The following is an 11,141-nucleotide window of genomic DNA, read 5'->3' as shown; positions in this document are numbered from 1 at the left end:
ACCTGTTATCGGGAGCACCAGCTTCGGGGCTGAAGCAGCTCCAGCTTGATCATTGAACGAAGCCATCAGCTCAAAAAAGTGGAAGTGAGTTCACCGGAGGTGGGCGCCAATGTTGGGGACTTGTTCTCAAATGCTATGAATTAAGAACAAGGCAACATAAAATGTTAAATGTTAATGTTCTTCGTCCACCGAAGCATTATTCCTTTGGGGATAATGAGCCTTGGATGAAGGTTGATGGCAATACAATTACGAAGGTTAAATCTTCGTAATTGAATTCTAACATATTGTATAAAATGACATAAAATATAGAATACCAAAGGTAAATGAATCATAAATAAATCATATTATATCCATTCAGTATATTTAAGTGTTGAATACAATAATACCTTTGCCTTGGTAAAGGTTGGTTCCCGAATAATGCAACCGCAAATGCCGGGATCCGTGAACAGTAAGGGAATACTGTTCACTATTTATAGGCACGGGACACAGCCTGTGAGAAATTACAATTATGCCCCTTATAAGGGATTACAACAGCGACCTAAGCATTTATGGACTAGAGGGTCATTCTACTTTTAAGTCGGTTTGTAATTACAAAGCTTCATGAAGAGGAACCTTCGGTCATCTCATACGAACAGCTTCAGCCAAAACTGCTTCTTCCTACAAGACCTTCGGCGACGAAGCATAGTCCCAACAGCGGTGACTATCAAGAACAAGTATCCTTTGCCTCGTATTGATGTTCTTTTTGATCAGTTGGTCGGAGCCAAAGTGTTTTCCAAGATAGACCTTCGCTCCGGCTATCACCAGATCAAGATACGGGCAAGTGATATTTCGAAGATGACTTTCTCAACCAGATATGGGCTATATGAATTCTTGGTGATGTCTTTCGGGCTGACGAATGCACCAGCATATTTCATGTATCTGATGAATTCTGTTTTCATGCCTGAATTGGGCAAATTCGTAGTGGTTTTCATCGATGACATTTTGGTGTACTCAACGAACGAAGAAGAACATGCTGGGCATTTGCATGTAGTGCTTCAACGTCTACGAGAGCACCACCTTTAAGCCAAGTTGTCAAAATGTGATTTTTGGCTAAAGGAGATCAAATTCTTGGGTCACACTATCTCTCAGGCAGGTATAACTATTGATCCTGATAAAGTGCAGGAGGTGATGAACTGGAAGCCACCCACGACTGTCCGTCAGATTCGGAGTTTTCTGGGATTAGCTAGTTATTACCTAAGATTCATTCTGGATTTCTCTCAAATTGCGAAGCCCATAACTGAGCTATTGAAGAAAGAAGCCAAGTTTGTTTGGGGTCAAAAGTGCGAAGATGCCTTCCATGCATTGAGGCAACATCTGACCACAGCACCAGTGTTAGCGCAACCCGACAGCAGCAAGCCATTTGATGTGTACTGTGATGCCTCTGGCACTGGACTAGGTTGTGCCTTGATGCAAGACAACTGAGTCATTGCTTATGCATCAATAGCACTCAGGCCTCATGAGCAAAATTACCCTACTCATGACCTGGAGTTAGCAGCGGTGGTTCATGCATTAAAAATGTGGAGACACTATTTGATGGGAACCCACTACAACATCTTCGCTGATCATAAGAGCCTTAAGTTAACATGAGGCAGAGAAGATGGCTAGAGCTGATCAAGGATTATGACTTGGAGGTACATTATCACCCAGGGAAGGCCAATGTGGTAGCAGATGCCTTGAGTCAGAAGTTGCAATGTAACTATGTTTTTGATGGATTCTCGTATTGACACCTTGTGTGATGAGTTGAGCAAGATGAAAATTGAAGTAATTCCTTCTGGTGCTTTGTCTCAGATTTCTATTGAGCCAGCTTTGCAAAACCAGATCATAATGGCCCAACTCAGTGACAAGGGAGTGCAGATTATCAAGGAGAATCTCCATCAGAAGACCGAGAAGTATAAATGTTTCCGCCAAGATGGAAAGGGTATATTGTGGTTTGAAAGCAGATTGGTGGTTCCTAAAAATAAGGATCTCAAGAAGAAAATCTTGGATGAGGCCCATCTCTCCAAATTCTCCACGCATCCAGGGAGCACCAAAATGTACCATGATCTGAAGCCCTTGTATTGGTGGACCAGAATGAAGAGGGAGATAGCCTGATATGTATCGGAATATGACACCTGTCAGAGGATAAAGGCAAGCCACTTGAAATCAGCTGGAGCTTTGCAGCCCCTGTCTATACCTTCGTGGAAATGGGATGACATCAGCATGGATTTCATCGTGGGTCTGTCCAACACCTCTCGTCGTCATGATTCAATTTGGGTTATTGTGGACCGACTGACGAAAGTGGCACATTTTCTCCCTGTGCACACCACTGATAAGGCTCAAAAGTATGCAGAGTTGTACTTTGACCGGATCATGTGTTTGCACGGATTTCTCAGGACCATTGTTTTTGACGGAGGAGCCCCGTTTGTTGCCAGATTTTGGGAACAACTGCAAGAGTCTTTGGGAACCAAGCTAATCAGAAGTTCAGCTTACCACCCACAGACTGATGGTCAGATCGAGAGGGTAAATCAAATTCTTGAAGATATGATGAGAGCTTGTGCAATCGATTATGGCAAGAACTGGGATAAGAACCTCTCTTGGCAGAGTTTGCTTATAACAACAGTTATCAATCCAGCCTAAGGATGGCACCCTTTGAAGCTCTCTATGGGAGAAGATGCAGAACACCACTCAATTGGTCTCAGCCTGGAGAAAGAGAAGTTTTTGGACCTGACTTAGTGACTGAAGCCGAAAGGAAGGTCAAACTAATCAGGAAGAATCTAGAAGCTGCTCAGGCTAGGCAAAAGAGTTACCATGATAAGAGAAGGAAACCTCTCCAGTTCGAGGTGGGAGATTTCGTTTATCTAAAAGTATCACCCACCAAGGGAGTGCAGAGGTTTGGGATCAAAGGCAAGTTAGCCCCTTGCTACATTGGACCTTATGAGATCATAAGGGCATGTGGACCCGTGGCATACAAGTTAAAGTTACCTCCAAAAAAGTCTGCCATCCATAGTGTGTTCCATGTATCTCAATTGAAGAAGTGTGTTCGATTGCCGACTGAGATCATAGCGGAACCAGAATTGGAGATAGAGCCAAATCTATCGTACCAAGAGTACCCTTCCAAGATTCTGGATTGCAAAGAACGATCAACTCGGGCAAAATCGATCAAGATGTATAAGATCCAATGGAGTAATCACTCAGAGGAAGAGGCTACTTGGGAGACTAAAGAATTTTTGCGTTCCAACTTTCCTGATTATCTACCTAAGGAAATTGGTACGTATTCATGCCCAACCCCTCCTCCTGCCCTTTGAATCTAAATTTCAGTAATATAATCTTAAATTGGGAAGAATAAGTTATAAAACAAAATTCAAAAGGACTTCCTTCTGAAGTTGCAAAGAGAATGACATTCGAAGAGCAGTTTGCCTTAATAAAGAAAGCATCCGCTTCGAGTAAGTCTCACCCTTCGCTTCACCTCGGTAGGACTCCGACCCGAATCTCGGGACGAGATTCCTTTAAGGGGGGAAGGCTATGACACCCCAGTGTCACCTAGGGTTTCTTCCTTGAGCTAACCCAAACTATTATCACATGTAAACCTAATGAAGGGATAAACCTCAAAGATGAGAACAAAGATTTATAATGAGTCTTCTCAAACTCTCCTGAATCTTTTCATGAATCTTAAGGAAGGAAAAAAATCTCAAACACTAATTAATCCTAAGTGAACCAATTAAGCATAAAGGGTAATTGGGAGAAGATCTTGGGGGAAGAATACAAATTTTGGTAAAAACCAAATTACAAAGTTTTAGTTCACCAAATAACCAACAAATCATAGTAAGAAAATTTGGCCATTTGGTTTTTCCAAAATCCCCAAATCAGCCCTTGGACCAAGGTCCTACGGGGAAATTCAGAATTTTAGAACCCTTTTTCAAGATCAAATGTGTTCTCTGTTTTTCATAACTCAAAACCAAGAAGTCCAAATATCAAAGTAGTGCCAAATTTCCTTGAAAACACTATGGAAAAATTTGAACTCAAAACAAATTCATTTGGCACGGTTTTGGCACCGTTTGACCTCGGGACCAGGCAATCTGACACTGGCACCTTGGTGACGCTACAACTCTCTGTCCCTAGCCTAAAACCGCGCGACATCCTTACACAAAAGACAAAGCACTGTCAGGGGAACAAATCCTTCATAGCAATCTTGCCCAAATTCACGAAGATTTGCGCCCAATCGGCGTTAGAACTCGGGCAGAAGCAACAGTTCCACGTGTTCGACCGTGTCTGACACCCCCTGTTCACGCCCGTTCGCGCACCCGCGCTCCCCAGTGCACGCCCACGCGCGCTCACTGGTCCACGGCCGCCCATGCACCGCGCCGTGCTTATAAAGCAGCCCCAAGCCTCGGCCATACCTCCTCGCGTGCTCACAAGTCCTGCCCGAGCCAAAGATCACCGGAATTCGCCCCCAGCACGCCGCGCCACCGCCCGCCAAGCTTTTCGAGCCTCGGCCACCGTGGACAGCTCCCTCTAGTCCCTTCCAACCCGCGCCAACCACTCGGTTAGCTTCACCAATAGCCCGTGAAGCTTTCCAAGTCCTCGGACCCGGCAGAACTTCACCAGAGGCCCGAGATCGCCCTTGCCGGACTTCGGTCGCCCGCCGCCGTGGGTGGACCGAGCATTCCGGTAAGCCATTTTCAAATTCCTTGCACCCACATCTTCCCTAGCACCCAGTGGAGCTCTCTAACCCGTTTGATTGAACTATCACGCCGTGAGTAGGCCGAATTCCTCACCGCCGACGAGCATCTCCGCCTGCGCACGTGGACCGGCCGACTCCGACCATCCCTGTAACGCCCTGAATTTGGGGGGTAGAATTTTTTTTCTCCTTTTCTCTCACCAATTTCGGGCATTACTCTCTTTTCTCTTTCCTGTTTCGCTCCTTCTTCCCAATTTCAAACCAGTATAGCGACAGGTGTCCGTGTCATGTATAAACCAAAACCTAGGTGTCATGGGTGTTGCATCATGCCGAAGCACATTTCTTTGTCTGATGTTGAGTGTTCGTCTCGTAACGTTCCGAATTTCGATTCGCGATTTAATTCCGTTTAGTGGTCGTGCACGTCGTGGGTTTTCGATCCGCAAAGTTGCCCGGCCCAACCCGGCCCGGCCCGATCCAGCCCGGCCCTGCGCGCCCCTGGCGCCCACACCCCCCCATGCGCCCCTTCTCTCTCTCTCTCATTTGGATCTCCCGCGCAACAACCTCCCTCTCCCTCTTCCACCTCTCTCTCTCCCCGTGGTGCCCTAGGAATTGGAGACGGCGATCACCGGAATTTGGACCCTGAGGTGAGCTCCCCTCCCCTTCTCCTCTCTCTCTCCCTCTCCCTCCTCTTCTTCCTCCCCCGCGCGCGCCCTCCCTTTCCCCTGCTCGCGCGCGACCCCGCTCCCCTCCTCGCCGGCGGCGCCCCCCGCCCGCCCCCCTGCCCGCGGCGACCCCGCCCCGTCCCCTGCTCGCCGGCGCGCGGCGGCCCCCCGCCCGCCCCCCTGCCCGCGGCCCCCGCCCCCTGCTCGCCCGGCGCGGCCCCCCGGCGGCTCAGCCCCGGCGTAGCGCCCTCCCCGGCCCTGGCGCGGCCCCTGCCCCCGGTGCGGCCTCGGCCCCCTGCGCGCGTCGTCCTGGCCCTTGGCGTGGTTCGCGTGGCCTTGGCGTGACCTCGCGCTTCCCCGTTTACCGCTAGCGCGTTCCCGCGTGCGTGACCCGCGTTCGCGGTGATTATTTTTGGTTGGTAGTCAATGTCAAACTCCGTTAGTTAGCGTGTTGCGTCGCGCGCTTCGTCGCGCGACGGGTTTGTCTAATTTCAGATTCTATTTATGTGTTGCGTCATGCACTTCGTCGCGCGACGATCCATTTTAATTTCAGGTTGTTTAAGGTGTAACGTCGCGCGTGTATTCATGCGGCGTTCCACTTTAGACTCAGTCTAGTCGACGTATGCCGTCGTGCGTTTTGTCGCGCGACGCTTAACGTCTCTTTATAATTAATGCGAAGTGTCTCGTTGCGTGCTCGGTCGCGTGACGAGTCATTAATTTCTTAATTCGTTTTAGAGTGCTATGTCGCGCGTCTTGCCGCGCGACAATTCTTTTTATTTTTCTTCATCCGCTTATAATGATTAGACATGAAACATGACTTTACTTTACGCTAAACATAGTGTCTACATTAATTTCCTTCTATTAAGCGAGTGGTTAATTTATAATCATGTAACGTGACCGTTTCTCGACTGTCTTGTTCTCTTTCTCTCTTAACCGTAATTGCGAGCCCGCGTGGAACGTCTGTTTACTTACTGCACTCTATGGTATGGTGTACTGTTCTTTGTATTAAATATGTGGATGTATGTGTGTTTGCGCTCGCATAGAGAACGATCCGGTCGGAGAACCCGAAGAACTCGCAGGAGAAGCCCCTGAGCAGCAGTTGGTTGGTGGAGGCAAGTGTCCCTTGACCTATCTCTGTCCTATTCATTATTTAATTCACCTCCCGCATTACACATTTATACCTAAGGATTGACTAGCTTTTGTTATCCATATCCTTGTTTACCTACGTGGGTTGGATTATTATTGTTTAGCTTTATGGTATTGCTTAACTCTTATCAATGAACATGATGAGATTATTTATCATACGCTGTTTTCCCTTCTCTTATTATGATGTTATACTTGTGGCCTTTAAGGGGGCTCGAGCGGTTTTCTCGAGTGCCTCGCCGTAAGGACCTGTTCCATGGATGACCGCCCGGGAAAACAGTGCAACCATGAGGGTGGAATGGGGTGCCCTTAGCTGAATAATTAGAGGATCCGGGGTGTAGTTCACTTAGCCGTCGTGCCGTCAATGGGGCTCGGTGTATGCGGCTCGCTCTGCCAAGTTTGGGTTCACCCCTTGGGGAGGAGTGCGGTGCATTTAGGAAACCTAACGGGTGGCTACAGCCCCGGGGAATCTTTGTAAAGGCTACATAGTGATGCCCTGCTAGGCCACCTAGGTAGTGGTCAATGGGGAGTAGCTCTCTCCGGGCAGAAAGGGAATCACGGCTTGTGGGTAAAGTGCACAACCTCTGCAGAGTGTTTGAAAACTGATATATCAGCCGTGCTCGCGGTTATGAGCGGCCAAGGGAGCTCCAGTGATTAGTGGTACTTGATCAAAGACATTTGGGTTTACAGGTGTCAATGAGACTGATGGTTCTGGTTATGACTATGGTGCTGGTAAGTGGTATTCTTTCCGTTTGGAAAGGGTACATCGGGCTAATAACATGGGTTAATGCTAAAACCTGGCTTTCTATTAGTAAAATAATAATCTGACCAACTAAAAGCAACTGCTTAACTTATCCCCACATAAAGCTAGTCCACTAGAGCCAAACAGGATACCAGCTGAGTATGTTGATGTGTACTCACCCTTGCTCTACACACCAAACCCCCCATCCCCAGGTTGTCAGCATTGCAACCACTGCTCAGGCGAAGATGAAGCTGTGGAAGGAGACTTCCAGGAGTTCCAAGACTACGACGAGTTCTAGGCGTGGGTTAGCGGCAACCCCCAGTCGGCTGCCTGTGAAGGCCGCGTTCATCTACGTTTCTTTTCCGCACTTTGATTTATTGTAAGGACTATATGGACGTCTCAGATGTATGATGTAATCGATTATTATTTCCCTTTTTAATACTATTTGAGCACTGTGTGATGATGTCCATGTTATGTAACTGTTGTGTACGTGAATTACTGATCCTGGCACGTACATGGTTCGCATTCGGTTTGCCTTCTAAAACCGGGTGTGACATAAGTGGTATCAAAGCCGTGCTGACTGTAGGACCGCTAACCTAGAGTAGAATGGTCGTTCTAAGGACTATAGACATCTGTCCCTGCCTTGACTTTGATATCCCTTCAAAAGTTGGTGATACCGACCAAAACTATGTTCTACTGTATATTATACCTTGCTGAAATTTGTGTTTTATTCTAATCCTTCATTTATTTATGGTTCATTACTTGCTGGTCATATTAATTCTGTTCTCACTCTTTTGCTTGCGGTGTCTTTTGTAGATGGCTCGTCTTAGACACACTGCACGAAAGTCTGTCATCCCCTTCTTACCCTCCCGTCTTGCTAAGCGTCCGCTTCGCCGTCCCGTGGCCGGACAGTCCAGCCACTTGGAGAGACTGCACCACCGCCTGCATGAGGACCAGGAACGTCGACGACAGGAGCAGGAGCAGCAGGGCTCTTCTTTCTCGCTCCAACAGGAGATAGAGTCCGTGAGGAGCTGCTCCCCTGTGCTTCCCCTGGAGGCGCCCCCTGCACCACCACTGGGCGCCCCAGCCCCTGGAGTAGCTGCTGGAGGAGACCCAGATGACGAAGGTGGCGACGACATCTCGAGCCACGACACCGACTTCTCTACTGACTAGGAGCCGGAAGGATGGGTTGCTCGACCCATCACTCACGACGCTGCTCGAGGGTGTCACTTCCATGATGCGCTCGACACCCTGCTACGTCGGGCACTTAACCGGCGTACTTGGTCCATCGAGTATCGCTATGTGGTCTACCAGCATAGTCGTGGGGTCTACCCGGACCGCTGGGAGGCGACCTTCTTGGTGTGCCGTCCGGAAAATAGTCTCCAGGGTGCGGAGGCCTGCTTAGAGCACTATTCTATCTCTGAGCGGGACTCGGCTGAGGCGGCCATGCAAGATGCTGCACGGCGTGCGCTTTCGCACTACTGCTCGGTTCTCGGTGGGGTAGCTGACGGTCTCAACCTGAAGTATTACCCCCGTCGTCCATCTGGCAGCACAGGAGGCGTGATTGTCTCACCTGTTGGTGAGGACAATCCTAGGTTGAACAGCACAGTCAACCTAGCCGCCGTGCTAAACACGGAGCTGGACCATGCACTAGACGAGCTGAGTAGGGCTCGTGCTGAGATCGCCCTGCTGCGGGCTGAGTGCGCGGAACGTCGTCACCTGGATGATGGTTCCCCCGCTCCCGTCGGGACTCAGCACCCGTACCGCTCACCTCGGCGTGGACGCTAGTCTTATGGCAACCCCGACTGCAAGACCAAGATAAATCTAGAACCATAGATCGTTAGAGTTGGATCTTGTAATTAATACAAAATATATACGTAGAAGCTACAGTCTTAGCGTTAGTCTCGGTCTTAGTTAGTCTTAGTTAGACAGGGTAGTTTGCTATATCCTATGCATTTATGTTTGTCATGATGAACTATGTTTGGTTTGGATCTTTGTAATGACTGTCACCAGAGTGTGGGTATCCCCTGCATTTTGGTTTACCTGTTATATGTTAATGGAGTTAGTTATATAGTTGGGAAACCTTTTATTCCACTTTCCTCTTTATCTGAGAAGCTGTGTGGTCTGTGTTGGAGATCAGTGAAGATGCTCATCTGTTCAGTGCTGTTGAAGGATTCTATACTCTTTTCTTATGCTGCAAGATTTGCCAGATCAGTTCTGATGTGTGGTTGCATTCTGCAGATGTCAGAGAACAGGCGCTGAGGAGGAAGGCGTGCTCAGCAGGAGCGAGCCGCTCAGCAGGAAGAGGTACCCCAGCAACAGCACCTGCCGCCCCCGCCCCCGATGTCCATCGAGCAAATGTTTCTGATGCAGACTCAGGCAGTTCAAGCCATCGGTCAGACTCTGGCTGCCATTCAGCAGCAGCAGCAGCAACAGCAGCAGGCACCACCTCAACCTCAGATGCCTCAGATGCCTAGAGACAAGCGTGCTGAATTCATGAGAGGTCATCCACCAACGTTTGCTCATTCTTCTGACCCCATGGATGCTGAAGACTGGTTGCGCACTATGGAGCGGGAGTTGCATACCACTCAGTGTGATGACAGGGAGAAAGTCCTGTATGGTCCCCGTCTGTTGAGAGGAGCAGCTCAGTCATGGTGGGAGTCTTACCTCGCCACCCATGCCCACCCCGACACCATCACCTGGGAAGAGTTCAGAGGAAGCTTTCGTCAGTATCATGTGCCTGCAGGTCTGATGATAGTGAAGAAGGAGGAGTTCCTGGCCCTCAAGCAAGGGCCATTGTCTGTCAGTGAGTACCGGGACAGGTTTCTGCAGTTGTCTCGCTATGCTCCTGAAGATGTCAACACCGACACCAAGCGGCAGTACCGTTTCCTGAGAGGCTTGGTTGACCCTCTGCAGTACCAACTGATGAATCACACCTTCCCGACATTGCAGCACCTGATTGACAAAGCAATCATGACAGAGAGGAAGCGTAAGGAGATGGAAGATCGTAAGCGCAAGATCAGTGGACCCCAGCCTGGAAGCAGTAATCGTCCTCGTTTCTCAGGCAATCAACCTCAGCAGTTCAGGCAGAACCAGCGTCCACCTCAGCAGCATCAGCAGTTCCAAAGGCAGTATCCTCAGCACCAGTATCAGAATTGTTGGGGGCCTTCGGCTTCCGAAGGTCCTCAAAAACATGATTTAACGATGTTTCTGGAGTATAATGTGTGAACAGGTATCTTCGGACTCGAATCAGTACCACAGTGGGAGAAGCCCAAAGAATACGAAGGTTGACACAGCGCCGAAGGTGTGAGCAGGAAAGCTTCGGCGTGATAGCAGAAAAGGAAACCGACTTAAAGATGAAAAGGCTATTTAGACCTTGGTGGATTACTATAGAATTACTACCAAATGTAAAGGGCATGGGTGTAATTTTACATGGGCTGTGTCCCGCGCCTATAAATAGGTGAACAGTGCCCCCGTACTGTTCACGCTGACTTGTACTCACTTATGCGTCACACTTGGACTTTCTACCTTCTGTCAAACCGAAGGTACAAATTTAATCCGATGTTGTTCTTATTTATTCATGATGATATAATAAAGATATATTAATAATGTCATATGATTATTCATGTTATTTCTCATGTTTCATATGCTTCGTTTTTCATTAACATGTACTGCGATGATGAAGGTACGTCCTTCATAACCTTCGTCCGAAGATCATTATATCCTAAGGGAAATAATGCTTCGAAGGACGAAGGACTTTAACGTTTAACATTTTTTGTGTTGCCTTGTTCTTAACTCATAGCATTTGAGAACAAGTCCCCAACAAGAATCGTCAGAACAATCAGTCAGGAGGTCAGTTTCAGAGGCAGAATCAGCAGGCACCTCATCTTCCTACCCC

Source organism: Zea mays, chromosome 3 (genome assembly GCF_902167145.1).
Source record: "Zea mays cultivar B73 chromosome 3, Zm-B73-REFERENCE-NAM-5.0, whole genome shotgun sequence".
In the NCBI taxonomy this organism is placed as follows: Eukaryota; Viridiplantae; Streptophyta; class Magnoliopsida; order Poales; family Poaceae; genus Zea; species Zea mays.
Note: the sequence above shows the minus strand (reverse complement) of the source record.